The sequence below is a fragment of the Schistocerca piceifrons genome, chromosome 5 (assembly GCF_021461385.2).
Source record: "Schistocerca piceifrons isolate TAMUIC-IGC-003096 chromosome 5, iqSchPice1.1, whole genome shotgun sequence".
Taxonomy (NCBI): Eukaryota; Metazoa; Arthropoda; class Insecta; order Orthoptera; family Acrididae; genus Schistocerca; species Schistocerca piceifrons.
In genome coordinates, this window is record NC_060142.1 from 141,610,250 (window position 1) to 141,633,486 (window position 23,237).

Consider the following 23,237-nt stretch of genomic DNA (forward strand, 5'->3'; position numbering starts at 1 on the left):
CACACATTCACTTTCCAGTTCAGGAGCGAGTTAGTATTTGTTAACCCCGTCATTTCTAGGACTTCTGTCAAGTCGCCTTTTCGGAGCCAGTAGTAGGCTGTGTGGCACATCATCTCGTCTTCTGGATAATTCCTAGAATCGCCAGCAAAGCATAAGTTGGTGTGGTGCCGAAGGCCCTATGGGTCTGTGAAGTGCAGCCCTCAGTGAGAGCTGCAGGGTTTGCCCTATTCCGTGGGTACAGATAGTGTGTGAAGTTTAGATGTACGAGAGGCCTTTGAAAAGTAAGTTCACATGATCATGGCAGGTCATGTGACTCTTTCTGAATGCTCCAAATACATCAAAGCGACGCAGATGCATGGCACTACTTTTCAACATAGAGAACAAGTCACTGTAAACGACAGTGAAACGTTCTATCAATATTTGAATTTTTCGACGATAGAAACCCGCTCGTAGTTTTCAGGGACTCATCCGAGAATCGCTGTGCGCACGTCCGCACCGTCGGAAAATCTGCGACTGCTGGGAATCAGTTCCTCGACCACATGGAAACTCTCACCTGCGGTCGACCTCGATGGCCTTCCTACCCGCTCAGCAACACCCACGTCTGTGCCATCATCTACCTCTACATCTACATCTATATGGATACAGTGCAAATCACACTTAAGTGCCAGGCAGAGGGTTCATCGAACCATCTTCACAGTAATTCTTAATACTACAATCTGGAACAGCGCGCGGAGAAAACTAACCCCTATATCTTTCCGTGCGAGTTCCGATTTCACTTATTTTGTTATAATGATCGTTTCTCCCTAGTAGGTCGTCGTCAACGAAATATTTTCCCATTCGGAGGAGGAAGTTGAGGACTGAAATTTCTTGAGAAGATTCCGCCGCAGCGGAAAGCGCTTTACTTTTAATGATGTTCATCCCAAACCATGTATAACGTCAGTCAAACTCTCCCCTACTCGTATTTCGCGATAATACAAACGTGCTGTTCTTCTTTGAACTTTCTCGATGTACTAAGTTAATTCTATCTGGTAAGGGTCCCAGACCGAGCAGCAGTACTCGAAAAGAGGACGGACAAGCGTAGTGTAGGCGGTCTCTTTAGTAGACCTGTTACATTTTCTAAGTGTTCTCCCAATAAAACGCAGTCTTTGGTTTGCCTTCCTCATAACATTTTATGTTTTTGTAGTAAGTTCGCCGGCCGCTCTGACCGAGCGGTTCTAGGCACTTCAGTTCGGAACCACGCTGCTGCTATGGTCGCAGGTTCGAATCCTGCCTCAGGCATGGATGTGTGTGTTGTCCTTAGGTTAGTTAGGTTTAAGTAGTTTGAAACACGTATGTAACATAGCAGCGATGGCGAGGCATTGTAGCATCTGTGACCAGAGAGTTTGCGCTTGACCACGCGAGTGTTGCGAGCGGTTCTCAGTCTGTCAGTCAGTCGTTGCGAGTCTGTAGCTCTGTCTAGTTGAGAGCAGTACTCTGTCAGTAGTCGTCGCGTGCAGTACGCTAGTAGTCGTCATGCAGAGCGGTCGGTCAGTGGTAGCAGTCCAGTGGGATTGCGTGATGTGGTCTGGCGGCAACACTGGTCAAGATGCTGAATGAGGTATACTATTAATTAATATAATCATTAGATAATGTAAAAATTTATTTATTGTAATTATTCTCCAACAAGTCCCCCAATAATAATTTTTATTTCAAAAGCATTTTCTCAAAAATTTAATTTTTTATTGAACTAAAGATTTCGTTGCACTTCCCATTTCATTCCACTTCTTTTGAAGAAAAATTTCACTAAAATCACAAAAAAAGAGAATATTATTATTTGCAATGCAGTTCCTCCAAGCGGTGCGCAACAACAAGAGCAGAAATTTGACTAGGTGATGCAATGAGGTAAGAATTTAATTTTGATTTTTTTGCATAGGGCCAAAGACCGATATTTCGGTTTAATTGAATTTTCTTGTCACTGAATGGACTTTAATTTTTTTTTATGAAAAACTTATACTTAAGTCAGATTGCGATTCTCACTTTTATTGTCATTAAATTTAATTGCTAGGGAGGTTACGTTTGGCTCCCATTTCTATTAAGTATTGTCTTTTCATTTCCTTTTAAATTACGGTGGGGAGGTTACACTTGGCGACACCCAGTCCAGGATCGAATTTCGTTGAGAGTCTTTTGAGCAACAGTCAGATATCTGCTCTTATTTGCTTAGATATAATTAGGATTTAGCGCAACGCTTTTAATAATATTGTGACTTTCTTTCTACAGGTCAACGGCAATTTGTTGCTCTGTTGTATTTGTGTGTTTTTGCATTTGTGCTTATTGTTTTGTGAAAAATTGTGACTATTGTAAAAATGCCGCGAAAGACTGTGAATAGTGTATCGCGAGGTATTTTGAATGAAATTACCGACTTAAACAGCGTGACCGACAGTAATTGTGACACGCAGTGTAATGATGACAATCCTGCGTTCACTAACAATCAGTGTATTCCAACCACTAATGATGACTTTTGTCTTAATGATGAGCAAACGAACTCGGTTATGTCCTCTGTTGATTTGACGACAATCGATGACGCGGGACGCTCTATTGTAATGAGCGCTGCCCAGCTTAATACACGCGATTTGGAAAATTCAAGTAACGTACAGACAAATTTGTCTAGTGAAAATGAACAATGTACTGAAAGTAGGACGGATTTATTTAATTCCGAAATAATGTCTGGCAGTGTACATTCGACTGACAAACTTTTTTCTAAATCTCAGAATAACCAAATGGTTACAGTAAGCGAGAAAGTTCCAGATCCACTATTGAACAGCACAGAGAATAGAAATGCTAATTTTGAATCGGATCCAATTATGGCATTTTTGCGGCAAAATTTCAAACAGTTTAATGAAAAATTTGATAAAAATGACGAAAATCTCAAACAACTTAGTGAACAGATCAGACAACAGAGTGAACAGATCAAACAAGATAACGAAAAACTCAAACAACAACTTGATGAAATTTTCGACAACCATTTCAGACAACCTAGCGAAACAATTGATAAAAGTTTCGAACTCACAAACGAAAAACAAGACGATCTTAAAGAACAGAACAAACAAGTTAGTGAACAGAATACAGCTATTACCGTGCAATGTCGGGACAATAAAGTACAATTACGTGTAGATACTAAGACTTGTGCTAATAACAGTAATGAAGAAGTTGGCACTGTTGCACAAGAATTAAGTAGCACACGTGTAGACACAACAGAATCACATAAAGACGGGATTAATGCAGTCACCAAACAATGCCGTAAAAACGCAGTACAGATACGCGACGAGTTTAATTTGAAGTCATTGGAAGTTTCACACACTCCGAATACGGAAGTCAATAATAAAAGTGAACGACAGAACAACCAAAATGTCGAAAGTTTTCAAGTAAGAGAATTAAAAACTATTTCAGTCACCAATACGTCACAGAATCCGCCACGTTGTGAGCATTTGTCTGAGTCACGCAGCGTGTATAATGTGAACAATTTACAGAGACTACGCGAATTAAAATCCGAAAAGCTACGCGACTTAAAATCTGCAAAGCTACGTAACTTGAAGTACGAAATGACACAGACAAACAAATTCTCACACAAACCCGAACGTATTCTCAAATTCAGTGACGAGAGCGTTGATAATAAGCAATTTGTATTTGTAAGAAAATGTAAAGAAGTTAATGACAGCGTACAGGTACACGCTTTGCACTGTATACGACAATTTATCTTTGTACATTCACAGCTATTACGTGTAATGCAGAAACTAGCTTTGAACCAGAGGCGACAATTTGTTATTGTATTTTCATCAGCATTACGTATTATGCAGAAACTGGAATTAGCAAGAATACAGCGATTTACTTTTGAATTTTTACCGCTATTACGTGCAACGCAAAAGCTAAAATTTAGTTGCAGTGCGTGATTGACCTCAGGGGATTCATTACGCTTTAATGAATATGTGCCGTAGCGAGCATAGGGCCCCGAGCTGTAGTAGTGCTGTTTCATCTTTAGTTTTCTGCACTGCTGCCTTTTCTTCTACTATCCTTTATATCTATCAAAACTGCTCTTTAACTATTGCTCTTTCTAGAATTAAGAAACATATGTAATGAAAACCGGACATGACAAATTTTTTACCGAATGTGACAATTTTCAGTAGGCACTCCAGAACCAGCGTAATTTTAATAACAGATAAAATCGTAATCATCAGTATGTGTAAAATTATTAGTAACCGGAACCACATTTTTGTAACAATAGATGTTTTTCACCACAATAGTATGAAAGTCAGCCGCTTAGCATACGTAACCAACAATGCAGTCTACAAGGTCAACCAAACTTTAATGTTTCGCCGCGTGCACGTATAGTCCCAGCTCCAACAAATAGTAACGCATGGCAGCAAAGAAATAACTACGTACAGACAACACACTATTTCAATTCCTATCGCAATGCGCCGTATAGAAATTACTATCATGACAGACGTAAAAATGATGAGCACAATTTTCAGCGTACATTTAATAACAGTCGATCTTACGAGCAGCAACAACGGATAATCATGAATGAAACAGACAATAGGTGTCATCGATAGCGTAATACGTCAGTAAGAAATAACAGAGCAGTTCAAATAGTCGAAATGCCACAGCATCCTCCCGTAAATAATAACACGTACGATAGATTTTAACCAGATACAGCACAGATTGCATATTACAGTAACGCAAACATTACTTTTGACACGCAGAATTTTGTTCACGAAAATGTTATTAATTTTGACGCCATCCGACACACGTTTGCATTAAGGACAGACTTACGACGTATGTAGACGACATTCTTATCGCAGAAGCTAACTGGTCTGAACACAATCTGATTCTTGAACAACTGTTGCAAACTTTTCATGCACAAGGACTCACAGTTAACCTCAGTAAATCGCATTTTGGCAAAACTTCCATAAAATTTCTTGGACACGTAATTTCAGCAGAAGGCATTGCACCTGATCCGGAAAAACTTCAAGCTCTACGTGACATTACAGTTCCTACGACGAAGAAGCAATTACGCAGTTTTTTAGGCTTAATTAACTTTTTTCGTAAATTTATTCATCATTCTGCTTTAGACACGCCTAGACTATGCCAATTAACAGGTAAAAACACTATTTGGTCTTGGGATAAGCCAGCACATTCTGAATTTGTGAACCTGAAACATGCTTTGTTGAATGCTCCACTTTTATCGCACCCAGATCTTACCAGAAATTTTTCCATTGCCACCGACAGTTCTAACACCGCTTTAGGCGTACATATTTTCCAGGAAATTGAAGAAGATGGTTCTACAGTAATTAAAAACATCGCATTTGCAAGTCGCATTCTGTCACCTGCTGAGCGAAATTATTCTGTTACAGAACTTGAAACATTATGTGTTGTATGGGCTTTCACGAGATTTAGGCATTTTCTTTACGGCAGACATACCACCGTCTACACAGACCACAGAGCGATACAATTTTTACTTTCGGCCAAATTCACGCACGATAGATTAAGTAGATGGAAATTATATTTACAGGAATTTAATTTTACAATAGTTCACATTCCCGGCACACAAAATGTTATAGCAGACGCACTATCGCGTTCTCTCGGCAACAATCAGCAAGACGTAGCAACCAACTTCTGCAAAGCAAATTTCAGTGTCATGTACATTCAGCAAGTTGCATTTGAAAACTTTATTTCATCGTCATTACAGGACATAGCAAAGGAGCAAAATAAAGACAATGTGTGGAAAGAAATTAAACAGCTTTGGCTAGATAAGAATAATGTTACGATTAGGAACCACTACACTGTACGCAATGACATTTTGTTTCGCCGCTCTCATCCTGACAGCAACAATTGGTTATTATGCATTCCTGACGAACTGGTTAACAAATTAATTTGGTACACTCATTTAAGTTACGCACATTACGGAGCACGAAAATGTTTTCTTATACTGAGACAGAATTGTTATTTTTCTAACATGGAGAAACGTATACGACGAGTTTTAGCGTCTTGTAAAATTTGCCAGAAAGCTAAATCAGACACCACTTCACATATTCCTCCATTATATCCCATTATACCTGTTAAATTAAGACATATGGCCGCAGTAGATATTTTTGGTCCGATTCCGAGAACTAACAGAGGTTTTTGCTACATATTTGTCGCTGTTGAGCTCACTTCAAAATTTGTTACTTTCACTCCATTACGCAAAGCTACTGCTAAAACTGTTTCGAAAGCATTTGTAAAACATTTTCTATCTCATGTAGGGCATGTGAAGAAAGTAATTTCTGACAATGGATCTCAATTTCGTAGTACCATATGGACACGCATGTTACGAGCCAGAAACATTTCTCCGATTTATATATCCAAGTACCACGCTTCTTCGAACCCTTGTGAAAGATTAATGAAAGAAATTGGTAAGCTGTGCCGAATATACTGCCACAAAAGACATATTGATTGGGATACATACATACTCTCATTCCAAGATGTAATTAATTCCATACCAAATGAATCCACTATGCTATCTCCGTCTGTTATACTGAAAAATGCTGAACCACCTAACAAAATTAAAGAATTGATAACATTTCCTACATCTCGTCGATTACGACACCACGAAATAATTGACATTGCGCTGAACAACATCAAACGTGCCGCAGAGCGCCGGAGAAGACAGCAAAAACAGGTTTGTACACGCCGTGACTTTCACGTTGGACAGAAGATACTAGTACGTACACACTATTTATCCAGTAAATTAAAAGGTAAGTGCAGTAAATTTGAACTTCTATACGCAGGTCCATATCGGATTCGCAGCATCCCTCACCCCAATGTTGTACACGTCGAAACTTTGAGAACCAGAAAATCGAAAGGCAATCACCATATCTCAAACATTAAACCGTTTATTGAGTGAAACCACTGTATGATTCAACACACTATGATGCCATTTACTAATGCAATTATTTCACCTGACTAATTACTGATGATTATCGTATTTTTTCTTGGCAAGTGCCCGGCAAGGTAAGGTTAGCAGGTCGCTTTTCTTGTCGTTACACATCAGACCGTGCATGTTTTTCCAGACGAACTTACGTATTTTATGAATAATTATGCAATTGTATGTAATGACGTAGTAATTTTATCAAATTCTCTCTCCATTAAAGTATTTAATTCTCGCCTTGATTAATTACACTACATACAAGCTGAACACAACGAACGTCACATTTGTCTTTTTATGTACGATTGTATTCCAGATTTGTTTGTATGCAGTGTGAAATAGTTAAGATATAACACGCACCAGTTGACTTTGACATTTTTTTTTTTTTTGCCTTATGACATCTCAACATCGTGACTGTTTTACATTTTTGCTGCTGCATTGTATTATTCTGTGTACATTTTGCATCTGAACACTGTCAATGTCTTTGACACATTACGTTTTCTGACATGTTATGCTGTATGGTTAATTATGTCACCATAAACCAAACATTATTTAGTGGGTATAGGATTTAAATGCAAGACATTAATCTTTGTTCATCAATTTCAGAAAGAAATGATACGTGTAAGAAATAAATTCAACAGAAATGGGAATTTCACCTACGGAATAAACGAAAGGAGATGCAATAACTTTATGAGGAAGAGTAAATGGATCAGGATTAACAGGCATTAACAAGAATATACAATACTCATCACAGAATAACAGTCTTAACTAATTTTTTCTTTCAGAATACAAGGTGATTGATGCAGGCTGTCAGACTGAACTACACATCTTAGTTTTAGTGATGAAATATGCTAGAGATAAGGAATAGTTGTATAATGGGTAATAAAGTGATTTTTTGCAGATGATAATGAATGCTGACGAATAATGATGAAGAATATGCTGTTATGAATAATGAAGTTTTTCTTTACAGGTGATGATAATAGTGAAGTTATGATGATATGGATAATGAAGTTTTCTTTGCAGATGAGGATAATGTTGAAGTTATGTATTTATGCTACGTAGTTATTTAAGTATTTGTTGCAGTTTGCTTTGACAGCAGGTGTTACATTGCATAGTAGGATGACAGAAAGTTTTGGAAAGGACAGCTATGGAACACAATTTATACACATTTCACTACCTGTTAATTCGAAGTTCACTACTTTTCAGCATAGTGTGCGTTTCTTCTTTCAGGTTAATAATCCATTTTGTATTTTTTCCAGGAGAAGCTTTTCATGATACTTACTAAACCAGTTACTTATTATACCTGTTCTAGTACTTGCATTTTTATTTTTTACCCATTTGTGTTTATCATTTATGAATGTGATCACATATACTGCCTTGTTGCACAACCTTGCTACAGCTGACTCATGACGAATGACGTTCCCTATCCTCATTTGCAGCAATAGGTCAAAAACAAATAGTGTTATGCCTCAGCAATTAATTATCGATCCCAATGCAATGCATTGCTAACAAAAAAAAAAAAAAAAAAAAAATGTATTACCAGTCCCAAGTAGTGATACCAGTTTGAGAAAATTCTGAATAATACTGATTAGCTCTGAATAGTATGTCACTTGAGTCATGACCTCTTAATGAGACAAAAAGTATATATATTTAAGATAATGCTTTGTCACTAGCTAATAATTGCCACTGTTTATTGTAATGAGACTACTTATAATGCCCATGATTATTAATGCTATGACTGTAATTAACTGATTTTTAATAATGACTTCGTAATGATCTGAATAATACTGAATGAGGAACACTGTTTATTGTAATGAGACTACTTAAAATGCCCACGATTATTAATGCTATGACTGTAATTAACTGATTTTTAATAATGACTTTGTAATGATCTGAATAATACTGAATGATGAACTATGTTTTACTCTATTCAATACTTGCTGGCCACTGAGTGCCAATAATTAATGTCACTCCACGAATTGTTATTAATTATGCCATTAATTAGCTCTTGTTTTCAATGTTCATACTTTGTAACCAGAAAAGAAAGTGACTGTTTAATTATGCTTTGTAATTAGGAAAAGGCTAATGATTACTATTGAAATGACAAATGATTAATTAACGATGCCATACTTTGTTATTGGAAATGAATGTGACTGTTTAATAATGCTTTGTAATTAGAAGAAGGCTAATGATTCTTACTAGATTGGAATGACACATAATTAATTAACTATGCTATTGTTTCATACTGCTTTGTGGTTAGGAAAAAGCTAATGATTACTACTATTGGAAGACAAATGATTAATTAATTATACTATATTTTGTAACTGGAAAAGAATGCGATTATTTAATAATGCTTTGTAACTAGGAAAAGAAGGCTACTGATTCTATGTAAAACAATTAATGAACATTTTTCTGTAATACTACATACTTGGTACAGAAATGTTCAATAACTGGGCTATGAATGCCACAAACTGCTAATTAAGTCTGTAATTGTCAATATTATGTGACTTGATGTCCTTCACCTCATGAGCTAACTACCCTGAATTACTGCAATGTCCATTTTGTCCTGTTTATCCCAGTGATCATGGAGCACTATCTTTGGTTTTGCACTAATTCTACGTTGGTGTGCCTTGTAAGAGCGTGGTGTTGACACGACATGCTGTCCACCACCGTGAGCGATGAAGACTTTATTATGGTCCCACTGTTTGGTGTACCAAATGTACTGCCAAAATGAAAACATGGAATATTACTACGACAATTCAGTGTCTTGGCTACGCTGATAAATTCTGATGGGGAAAAGAACTTCAAGTTGTGTCACTTGGTGTTGTACTTGTGTGGAAAGATATGGACTTTCAGAACAGCTGTGTGCAATCTAAAGTGCTACAACCATGATGCAATCCTTCCCTTTCCTATCCTGATTCTTGTCACATAAAAAAAAAAATTTTTTTGGTAACATCATTTATGTTCATAGGTTATACATTTTTTCGATTTGTTGAACTCCAGTGCGAGTACACTTATGGCACTGGTCGACATGATTTTTTTTGCCATTATGTTTATTTGTTGTGAAAATGCTAAAGACATTTCTCCAGTGCGTGTGCACTTTGGACATGATTTTTTGTCATTATGTTTATTTATTGCGAAAATGCTAAAGACATTTTTCGATTTGTTCTGAAGTACAGTATACAGTATACGTATGTACACTCTTGTCTTTTATATTGTATATACATTTTTATTTTTATGATATGTTCTGAACTACAGTGCATGTGCACTTCTGTTAGGTGTTAATATGTTTTCTACTGAACTTCAGTGCCTGTACACTTATCTCATTTTTCAATATGTTTTCTACTATTCTGTATATTCAATACTTTAATGCGAATGCACTTATGCCATTTGTTACTAATTGTACATACATTTCATCAATTACTGATATGTTCTCAACTGCAGTGCATGTGCACTCATGTCACTTGTCAACATAATATTTTTTGCCAGTCTGTTTATTTGTTCTGAATATGCTAAAGAATTTTTTCAGTGCCTGTGCACTTTGTTATCTGTCAAATAATTTGTATATACATTTTTCTGATTTGTTACTATGTTTTGTACTCACATTTTGTCTTTGTCTGATATATCTTGTACTTAGTGCGTGTGCACAACATTTACTTTATGTACTACATCTAAATATTCTGTAAATTGTAGAAGTTTATTAATTAATTAAAAAATTTTGCCGCGATTGGCAAGTCCAAATGACTCACCATCGCTGCCAAATTTTTGCCCCCCTAGTGGAGGGTTATGAAACACGTATGTAACATAGCAGCGATGGCGAGGCATTGTAGCATCTGTGACCAGAGAGTTTGCGCTTGACCACGCGAGTGTTGCGAGCGGTTCTCAGTCTGTCAGTCAGTCGTTGCGAGTCTGTAGCTCTGTCTAGTTGAGAGCAGTACTCTGTCAGTAGTCGTCGCGTGCAGTACGCTAGTAGTCGTCATGCAGAGCGGTCGGTCAGTGGTAGCAGTCCAGTGGGATTGCGTGATGTGGTCTGGCGGCAACACTGGTCAAGATGCTGAATGAGGTATACTATTAATTAAGATAATCATTAGATAATGTAAAAATTTATTTATTGTAATTATTCTCCAACAAGTCCCCCAATAATAATTTTTATTTCAAAAGCATTTTCTCAAAAATTTAATTTTTCATTGAACTAAAGATTTCGTTGCACTTCCCATTTCATTCCACTTCTTTTGAAGAAAAATTTCACTAAAATCACAAAAAAAGAGAATATTATTATTTGCAATGCAGTTCCTCCAAGCGGTGCGCAACAACAAGAGCAGAAATTTGACTAGGTGATGCAATGAGGTAAGAATTTAATTTTGATTTTTTTGCATAGGGCCAAAGACCGATATTTCGGTTTAATTGAATTTTCTTGTCACTGAATGGACTTTAATTTTTTTTTATGAAAAACTTATACTTAAGTCAGATTGTGATTCTCACTTTTATTGTCATTAAATTTAATTGCTAGGGAGGTTACGTTTGGCTCCCATTTCTATTAAGTATTGTCTTTTCATTTCCTTTTAAATTACGGTGGGGAGGTTACAAGTTCTAAGTCTAGGGGGCTGATGATCTCAGATGTTAAGTCTTATAGTCCTCAGACCCATTTGAACCATTGGTGGTACGTTCCTATGGGACCAAACTGCTGAGGTCATCGGTCTCTTGGCTTACACGCTATTACTTAATCAAACTTAAACTTACGCCAAAGACAAAACACACACCCATGCCCAAGGGAGGACTCGAACCTCCGACGAGGGGAGCCGGGCGACATTTTCAATGTGTTCTTTCCAATTTAAGTTGTTAATAATTGTAATTCTTTGGCATTTATCTGAATTTACGGCCTTTACATTTGACTAATTTATCGCGTAACCGAAGTTTAACGGATTTGTTTCAACACTCTTGTGGATGACCTCACACTTTTCATTATTTAGCGTCAGCTGCCAATGTTCGCAATATACAGATATTTTTCCTAAATCGTTTTACAAATTGCTTTTAGCTGCTGATGACTTTAGTAGAAGATAAATGACAATATCATCTGCAATCAACCTCAGACGGTTGCTCAGATTGTCTCCTAAATCGTTTCTATAGATAAGCAACAGCAGAGGGCCTATAACACTACATTAGGGAACGCCAGAAATCAGCCGGCCGTTGTGACCGAGCGGTTCTAGACGCTTCAGTCCAGAACCGCGCTGTTGCTACGGTCGCAGGTTCGAATCCTAGCTCGGGCATGACTGTGTGCGTTGTTCTTATGTTAGTTAGGTTTAAGTAGTTCTAAGGCTAGGGCTGTATAAATGGAAGAAGCCTGGAGATACTAGAAGGTATCAGACTATATAATGGTAAGACAGAGATTTAGGAATCAGGTTTTAAATTGTAAGACATTTCCAGGGGCAGATGTGGACTCTGACCACAATCTATTCGTTATTAACTGTAGATTAAAACTAAAGAAACTGCAAAAAGGTCGGAATTTAAGGAGATGAGACCTGGATTAACTGAAAAAACCAGAGGTTGAACAGAGTTTCAGGGAGAGCATAAGGGAACAATTGACAGAAATGGGGGAAAGAAATACAGTAGAAGAAGAATGGGTAGATTTGAGGGATTAAGTAGTGAAGGTACCAGAGGATCAAGTAGGTAAAAAGACGAGGGCTTGTAGAAATCCTTGGGTAACAGAAGAAATATAGTGAATTTAATTGATGAAAGGAGCAAATACAAAAATGCAGTAAATTGAAGCAGGGAAAAAGGAATACAAACGTCTCAAAAATGAGATCGACAGGAAGTGCAAATGGCTAAGCAGGGATGGCTAGAGGACAAATGTAAGGATGAATAGAGGCGCATACCACTAGGGGGTAAGATAGATACCGCCTACAACAAAATTAAAGAGACCTTTGGAGAAAAGACAACCACTTGTATGAATATCCAGAGCTCAGATGCAAACCCAGTTCTAAGCAAAGAAGGGAAAGCAGAAAGTTGGAAGGAGTATTTAGAGGGTCTATAAAGGCGATGTACTTGAGGACAATATTATGGAAATGGAAGAGGATGTAGATGAAATGGGAGATATGACACTGCGTGAAGAGTTTGATAGAACACTGAAAGACCTCAGTAGAAGCAAGGCCCCGGAAGTAGACAACATTCCAATAGAACTACTGACAGGCTTGGGAGAACCAGTCCTGACAAAACTGTACCATCTGGTGAGCAAGATGTATGAGACAGGCGAAATACTCTCAGACTTCAAGAAGAATATAATAATTCCAATCCCAAAGAAAGCAGGTGTTGACAGATGTGAAATTACCGAACTATCAGTTTAATAAGTCACGGCTGCAAAATACAGGGTTATTACAAATGATTGAAGCGATTTCACAGCTCTACAATAACTTTATTATTTGAGATATTTTCACAATGCTTTGCACACACACACAAAAACACAAAAAGTTTTTTTAGGCATTCACAAATGTTCGATATGTGCACATCTAGTGATTCGGCAGACATGAAGCCGATAATCAAGTTCCTCCCACACTCGGCGCAGCATGTCCCCATCAATGGGTTCGAAAGCATCGTTGATGCGAGCTCGCAGTTCTGGCACGTTTCTTGGTAGAGGAGGTTTAAACACTGAATCTTTCACATAACCCCACAGAAAGAAATCGCATGGGGTTAAGTCGGGAGAGCGTGGAGGCCATGACATGAATTGCTGATCATGATCTCCACCACGACCGATCCATCGGTTTTCCAATCTCCTGTTTAAGAAATGCCGAACATCATGATGGAAGTACGGTGGAGCACCATCCTGTGGTACGTTTAGCTCCCTGCTTGCTTTATTCGTCGACTTCCGCGGGCTACGCGTGAAACTTGCCCGCACGCGTTCAACCGTTTCTTCCCTCACTGCAGGCCGACCCGTTGATTTCCCCTTACAGAGGCATCCAGAAGCTTTAAACTGCGCATACCATCGCCGAATGGAGTTAGCAGTTGGTGGATCTTTGTTGAACTTCGTCCTGAAGTGTCGTTGCACTGTTATGACTGATGTGAGTGCATTTCATGCACGACATACGCTTTCTCGGCTCCTGTCGCCATTTTGTCTCACTGCGCTCTGGAGCGCTCCGGCGGCAGAAACCTGAAGTGCGGCTTCAGCCGAACAAAACTTTATGAGTTTTTCCACGTGTCTGTAGTGTGTCGTGACCATATGTCAATGAATGGAGCTACAGTGAATTTATGAAATCGCTTCAATCATTTGTAATAGCCCTGTACTAAAGCGAATTCTTTACAGACGAGTGAAAAAACTAATAGAAGCCGACCTCAGGGAAAATCAGTTTGGATTCCGTAGAAATACAGGAACACGTGAGGCGATACTGACCCTACAACTTATCTTAGAAGCTAGATTAAGGAAAGGCAAACCTACGTTTCTAGCATTTGTAGACTTAGTGAAAGCTTTTGACAATGTTGACTGGAATACCCTCTTTCAAATTCTGAAGGTGGCAGGTATAAAATACAGGGAGCGAGAGGCTATTTACAATTTGTACAGAAACCAGATGGCAGTTATAAGAGTCGAGGGGCATGAAAGGGAAGCAGTGGTTGGGAAGGGAGTGAGACAGGGTTGTAGCCTATCCCCGATGTTATTCAATCTGTATATTGAGCAAGCAGTGACGGACACAAAAGAAAAATTCGGAGTAGGTATTAAAATCCATGGAGAAGAAATGAAAACTGTGAGGTTTCCCGATGACATTGGACGCTACTGGCCATTAAATTTGCTACACCACGAAGATGACGTGCTACAGATGCGAAATTTAACCGACAAGAAGAAGATGCTGTGATATGTAAAATGATTAGCTTTTCAGAGCATTCACACAAGGTTGGCGCCGGTGGCGATACCTACAACGTGCTGACATGAGGAAAGTTTCCGACCGATTTCTCGTACACAGACAGCAGTTGACCGGTGCTGCCTGGTGAAACGTTGTTGTGATGCCTCGTTTAAGGAGGAGAAATGCGTACCATCACGTTTCCGACTTTGATAAAGGTCGGATTGTAGCCTATCGCGATTGCGGTTTATCGTATCGCGACATTGCTGCTCGCGTTGGTCGAGATCCAATGACTGTTAGCAGAATATGGAATCGGTGGGTTCAGGAGGGTAATATGGAACGTCGTGCTGGAACCCAACGGCCTCGTATCACTAGCAGTCGAGATGACAGGCATCTTATCCACATGGCTGTAAAGGATCGTGCAGCCACGTCTCGATCCCTAAGTCAACAGATGGGGACGTTTACAATGCACAACCATCTGCACGAACAGTTCGACGACGTTTGCAGCAGCATGGACTATAAGCTCGGAGACCATGGCTGCGGTTACCCTTGGCGCTGCATCACAGACAGGAGCGCGTGCGATAGTGTACTCAACGACGAACCTGGGTGCACGAATGGCAAAACGTCATTTTTTTCGGATGAATCCAGGTTCTGTTTACAGCATCATGATGGTCGCATCCGTGTTTGGCGACATCGCGGTGAACGCACATTGTAAGCGTGTATTCGTCATCGGCATACTGGCGTATCACCCGGCGTGATGGTATGGGGTGCCATTGGTTACACGTCTCGGTCACCTCTTGTTCACACTGACGGCAATTTGAACAGTGGGAGTTACATTTCAGGTGTGTTTCGACCCATGGGTCTACCCTTCATTCGATCCCTGCGAAACCCTACATTTCAGCAGGATAATGCACGACCGCATTTTGCAAGTCCTGTACGGGCCTTTCTGGATACAGAAAATGCTCGCCTGCTGCCCTGGCCAGCACATTCTCCAGATCTCTCACCAACTGAAAACGTCTGGTCAATGGTGGCCGAGCAACTGGCTCGTCACAATACGCCAGTCACTACTCTTGATGAACTGTGGTATCGTGTTGAAGCTGCACCGGCAGCTGTACGTGTACACGCCATCCAAGCTCTGACTCAATGCCCAGGCGTATCAAGGCCGTTATTATGGCCAGAGGTGGTTGTTCTGGGTACTGATTTCTCAGGATCTATGCACACAAATTGCGTGAAAATGTAATCAAAATGGTTCAAATGGTTCTGAGCACTATGGGACTTAACTTCTGAGGTCATCAGTCCCTTTGAACTTAGAACTACTTAAACCTAACTAGCCTAAAGACATCACACACATCCATGCCCGAAGCAGGATTCGAACCTGCGACCGGATCGGTCAGTTTAGTATAATATATTTTTCCAATCAATACGCGTTTATCATCTGCATTTCTTCTTGGTGTAGCAATTTTAATGGCCAGTAGTGTAGCTTCAATTTTGTTCCATGTGGAAACCCGGATTTAGTGTAGGACAACATATGTAACTCGCTTCTTGTAGTCGCTTCGTATGTGACAGAAGAGTCACACTACGCACGTATTATGCCCTGAAAAAGCATCTATCTTCGTTTCCCAGCCGAACACCTCCCAGTTCCACAATTAAAGACGAGTCCACGTAATAGTGGTCTGAATAGCGATTTAAGTCCGCACAGCCATCGTCAGCGCGGCGATGGACGCGTGCTGTTCGCTTGATACGCTTAGCAGTTAGGGCGCAGCAGGAACACGGCCCCTCGCGGACGTTGGGCCGTTGTTGCTCGTATTCCACGTGGCGACTAAATACCGGGACAAAGTGCAGCTAATCCCGGGCAGAGCGGCTGCCGCCGGCCGATAGCATTCCGTACAAAGAAGGACTGCCCATTGACACGGCGCAGCATTGTGCCGGCGGGGTCGCCATTGGAAATTAAACAGCGCGCGCCGGGCCGCGCCGGCGGCGGCCTCATCAGCCGGCGGGGCCGGACCTGCCGCGAAAGGGCCCGCCGCGCCGTGAAATCCGCCAGCGCAGCACACAGTGGCGTGCGCGCACCGACGCGGAAGCGGACCCGTGCCGGCCGGCGCGGCGCGATAGCCGCGCACCGCCAAGCCGTCTCCGGCGTCCGCAGCCGGCGGGCGCGTCCGTAGGTGCAAAGCGCTGCCCGTTTCCAGCTCTGAGGATCCGCCGCGGGTTCACCCACAGTCCAGTCGCTCTGTTATCACCACCTGTTAAACCTCAGCGCGTCGTTCTCACCTGGGAGCCACCGACGGACTGCACAGTCTGTGGTGTCGCCGGCTGAAGTGGCCGTGCGGTTAAAGGCGCTGCAGTCTGGAACCGCAAGACCGCTACGGTCGCAGGTTCGAATCCTGCCTCGGGCATGGATGTTTGTGATGTCCTTAGGTTAGTTAGGTTTAACTAGTTCTAAGTTCTAGGGGACTAATGACCTCAGCAGTTGAGTCCCACAGTGCTCAGAGCCATATAGAGTCTGTGGTGTCACCGCCAGACACCACACTTGCTAGGTGGTAGCCTTTAAATCGGCCGCGGTCCGTTAGTATACGTCGGACCCGCGTGTCGCCACTATCAGTGATTGCAGACAGAGCGCCGCCACACGGCAGGTCTAGAGAGACTTCCTAGCACTCGCCCCAGTTGTACAACCGACTTTGCTAGCGATGGTTCACTGACAAAGTACGCTCTCATTAGCCGAGACGATAGTTAGCATAGCCTTCAGCTACGTCATTTGCTACGACCTAGCAAGACGCCATTATCAGTTGCTATTGATCTTGGTAATCATGTACCGTCAGACCGACGTTCACCATTAGTGGATTAAAGTTAAGTATTCCACCAGCTTCGTCCGCTTTTCTAAAGTCTAATTTCCCTTTCCTTTTCCAGACCTCACGCCAGCCTGCGCGAGCTAAAACGCGTGCCTTTCGGCTTCGTCTAATATTCCTGGGTTGGCTCCTGCCAATCCATAACACAGTCTAACACCGCCGTGACACCCCTGCTCACTTTTTGGTATACAGTAGTCGAAATCAGTGCAACAGCAGGCTCCCTACGAAAGTAACAGTACAATGTCTGAAGCATAGATGAATCGAACTTATTATGAAAGCAGTATACACGGTGGTCCATTAATAGCGACTGGGCCAAATATCTCTCCAAATAAGCGTCAAACGAAAAAACTACAAAGAACGAAACCCGTCTAGCTTGAAGGGGAAACCAGATGGCGCTATGGTTGGCGCGCTAGATGGCGCTGCCATAGGTCAAACGGATATCAACTGTCTTTTTTTTTAAATAGGAACCCCATATTTTATTACATATTCGTATAGTACGTAAAGAAATATGAATGTTTTAGTTGGACCACATTTTTCACTTTGTGACAGATGGCGTTGTAATAGTCACAAACGTATAAGTACGTGGTATCTCGTAGCATTCCGCCAGTGCGGACGGTATTTGCTTCGTGATGCATTACCCGTGTTAAAACGGACCGTTTACCAATTGCGGAAAAGGTCTATATCGCGTTCATGTATGGCTATTGTGATCAAAATGCTGATATGTATGCTGCCCGCTATCCTGGACGACGTCATCCAAGTGTCCGGAAGGTTCGCCGGATAGTTACGTTATTTAAGGAAACAGGTAGTGTTCAGCCACATGTGAAACGTCAACCACGACCTGCAACAAGAGGTGATGCCCAAGTAGGTGTTTTAGCTGCTGTCGCGACTAATCCGCACATCAGTAGTGAAACACGTATGTATTCAGTAGCAGCGATGGCGAGGCATGACAGAATCTCTGACCAGAGAGTTATTTATCGTTGCTAGTCTGCGCTTGACCGCGCGAGAGTTCAGTTCTGTTGCGAGGCAGTTGTACGTAGCGAGTCGCGAGAGCATGTAGTTCGTTCGTGCTAGTAGCGCGCGAGAGACAGTCGGAGTAGTGTGTGAGGAGTCGGCGGGCGTCGACATGGGTGTCTGGTCAAAGTTCGGGACGAGGTATATTTTTTAAATAAGGTAATGAAGCAGCATTGCGCACATCTGATAATGTATTGTATGTTAACTGTAATTAATTCAAGAATTGCCCCAATAATAATTCTGTTCTCAAAGCAATCCTTTTTAGAAAATAATCATTACAATTGAAACAATATTTCCTTTGCTTTTCCTCCCAGAATCAATTTATCAGGTTGATCTTAACGTTAATTTTGTGGGGACTTAACATTTTTTTCACATTTTTATTATCATTGAGTTTTATTACTGTGGGAAGTTAACATTTGGCTCTAATTGCATTTTCATTCAATTCATATCATTTAATAGTAATTACGGGAAGGTTACACTTGGTTCTATTCCCATTAACATTTAAGTATTGTCCATTACAGAATTCTCCGGGGATGTTACACTTGGCGACATCCGGTCGAGGATCGTATTTCGTTGCGAATCTTCTGAGAAGTAGTCAGATATTTGCTCTTATTTACTTAATATAATTAGCATTTGGCGCAATGCTTTTACTGATTTTATGACTTTCTTTCCTCAGATCATCGGCAATTCGTTGCTCTGTTGTATTTGTGTTTGTTGCTTTTTGCATTGTACTTATTTCATTTGTGAATAATTGTGACTATTGTAAAAATGCCGCGAAGTATAATGAATGAAATTACCGACTTAAACAACTTCACCAATAGTACATGTGACATGCAGTGTAATGATGACAATCCTGCGTTCACTAATAATCAGTGCGTTCCAACCAGTAATGATGGTTTTTATCTTACAGACGAACAAACGAACTCAATTGTCTCCACTGTTAATTTGACGACAATTGATGACGCGGGGCGCCCTATTGTAATGAGCGCTGCCCAGCTTAAGACACCCGGTTTGGAAAATTCAAATAACGTACAGACAAATTTTTCTAATGAAAATGGACAGTGTACTGAAAGTACGACGGATCCATTTAATTCCGAAATAGTGACCGACAGTGTACATTCAACTGGCAAACCTTTTTGTAAATCTCAGAATAACCAAATGGTTACAGAAAGCGAGACAATTTCAGATCCACCATTAAACAGCACAGAGAATAGAAATGCTAATTTTGTGTCGGATCCAGTTATGGCATTGTTGCTACAAATGACTAAGCAGTTTAATGAAAAATTTGATAACAATTCCAAACAATAGAGAGAAGATTTCAAACAACAGAGTGAAAAACAAGACAAACTTAGCGAAAAATTAGACAACAATTCCAGACAGATTAGTGAACAGATCAAACAGCTTAATGAAAAATATGACAGCCTTAATGAGAAATTAGACAACAATTCTAGACAGCTTAGCGAGCAGATTACAGCCGTTACCGCGCAGTGTCATGACACTAAGGAACAGTTACGCAAGGAAATTGAGGCTTGTTCAAGAAAAAGTAGCGAAGAAATTAGATCTGTTGCCCAAGAATTAAGGGAAATGCAAACAGCTACAACAGAAACACTTAGAGACGAAATTAGCCGAGTCGCTAAACAATGCTCTGAAAAAGCTACACAATTACGTGACGAGTTTAAACTAATGACAGCAGAACTTTCGCGCACAATGGATGAAAAGATTGACGCGAAATTCGACCAACAGAACACTCAAACTGACGAACGTTTTAGTCTTCACATATAAAACAGTGATACGCGTTTCCGCAAATTCATACAGAATCAAAATAAAGTAAAACGACAAGTAATGGAAACAATCACAGCACAGAGACAGGAAGACAAACGTAAATTGTTCGCGAAAGCAAAGACATACGTAGACAACAATATTGCTACAGTGTCCGACGAAATTAATACCATCAAACAGTCGAACACAGAATTACGTGACGAAATTTCCGATCTTAAATCGAAAACAGACACATACACAACAGATTTTCAAACAGTGACCGACAGACTCTAACAATTAGAACTAACACAGGATTCCGATGTCGTCAAAGCTGACGTTAAAAAACTGAACGAAACTACACGTAAATTGCAAAAACAGATTAATCCCTCTGACACTAAAACCGATGATCAGGAAAAAATACTGACTGAAAAATGTGATGAATTGGCCAGTCGTATTGATGTTATTGAAAGTAATAATGAGAGCAAATCAGACGATACTGCACCGATTTCATTTAATCAAACACCTGAATTTCAAAATCTACAGCAGACGATTAATGAGATCGATTCGTCTAATAACACCTTGCGTAGAAAATTGTCAAGTTTACAGCAAGAGGTAACAGAGATAAAAAATGTTTCAGCGTTTAACACATCACAGCAGACGCCACTTAGTGAACTTTTGTCAGACTCATGCAGCGCGTATAATTTAGGTAATCTACAGAGAGTACGGGACTTTGATTCCGAACAACCACAGTTCAACAGATTCTCTTGCAACCATGAACCTGTTCCATCACACAGAGACGATAATTTTGATTACATACATTTTCTGTCAGTGAGAAAGTTTAAAGTGTTTAAAAATGATAGAACACAGATTCACCCACTAGATTGGATACAACAATTTAGCTTTGCTTTTCCACCGACTTGGCCCGTTACGCACAAACTTGAATTTATTTGCAGCTTTTTGGAAGGCGAACCGGCAACTCGTATGAGACCGATCGCGAGGCAATGCTACTCGGTAGAGGAATTTCAGAATGCTTTTCTGTCTGCGTATTGGTCGAAAACGACACAGCGTGGAATCAAAGATCAATTAATTAGTTTACCAAATTATGAGAACTCCAATTTTTCCACTGTCACGCAATTTTTTGAACACATGGTGCAACAAAACCAGTACCTAAGTGAACCGTACAGTAAATCTGCACTTATACAATTATGCATTTCTAAATTACCATGGTCATTAAGAGTGTCACTTCTAACGGGTCAGCAGAAGGAAAACATTTCAGCATTCAGAGATCTGTTGCAGCTTTTAGAAGTGCAGCAATCGGATTATTCCTTTGTAAACAAAAATTTTTCGTATAATAACCAAGGTCAACAAACTTACAGTAATTACGATCAGTCACGTAATTTCAATAGTAAAAGTAATAGACGCTTTAGGAATGACAACCAACAGAACTTTAATAACAGGCAAAATTCTAATTATCTATATCGTCAAAATTTTCGACAACAGGAACCACATTTTAGCAACAATAGAGGTTTTTCACATCAACAGCAACAAAACCAGCCGGTTAGCATACCTAACCAACAATGCAGTGTGCAAGGTCAGCCAGGCTTTAATGTTTCGCCGCGTGGACGTATAGTCACTGGTACAACAAATAGTAACGCATGGCAGCAAAGAAACAACTACGTACAGAAAACACAGTATTTCAATTCCTATCGCAATGCACCGTATAGGAATGACTATCACGATAGACGTAAAAATAATAAGCACAATTATCAGCGAACGTATAATAACAGTAGGCCTTACGAGCAGCAAAATGATCAGCAAGAACATATTCTCATGAATGAACCACACAGTAGGTATCATCCAGAGCGTAACACGTCTGTAAGAAGTAATAGAACAGTTCAAATAGTAGAAATGCCACAACATCCTCCTGAAAATAATAACACGTCAGATAGAATCTGACTAGATACTGTACAGGTCGCATCTTCCAGTAATACAAGCACTACTTTTGACACGCAGAATGTTGTTCACGAAAATGTTATTACTTTTGACGACATCCGAGACACTCTTTTACAGGAAAGACCAGTTGTTCAGAAAACCATTTCACACCCTGTCATCGAAATTAAAATTGGTTCATCGAAATTTTCAGCAGTAATCGCTTCTGGATCACCTATGTCAGTTATAAATGAAGAAGCTTTCAACGAATGTAACAAAGAGAATACATATCCTACATTACCTTTAGGCAAAACGAAAGTAAAAGGAGCAGTATCGAGTAAAGGAGTAGATGTTAAATTACAGACGCATTTATCATTTTGTATTGGAGGTCACACATTTCACTCAAATTTTTGGATTGTTCCTTTATTGACAACAGACGTTATTTTAGGTACGAATTTTCTGGTACAACACGACGCAGTTATCGATTTTCAGAATTCCTATTTAATGTTGAAGGACGGTAATGTACAATTGGCTTTAGAATTTCAGCACTCTTTATCTGCGGAAGAACAAAAAATTAATCGCACAGAGGTCATTTCCGTATTACGTAACATAGACTGTAATTCCACATTGTTCACTGATACGTACGTACATAACTATAATACCCCAGACGAAGCTGACTACGACGTAATCCAGATGATTTCAGATAAAGTTAAACAAAGCAGTGCAAATACAGACGACGAACGCACGCAACTACGCAAAATTCTTTTACAGCAAGCTCCAGTTTTTGACAATGCTCCTGGTACTATGTCCGGTTTTATGTGAGAATTTCAAGTCAAACAGCACGATACATTTAAAGCTAAACATTATCCCATTCCATATATCCATAGAGAACAAGTTAAAAAAGAATTGCAAGATATGCTCGACCAAGGAATT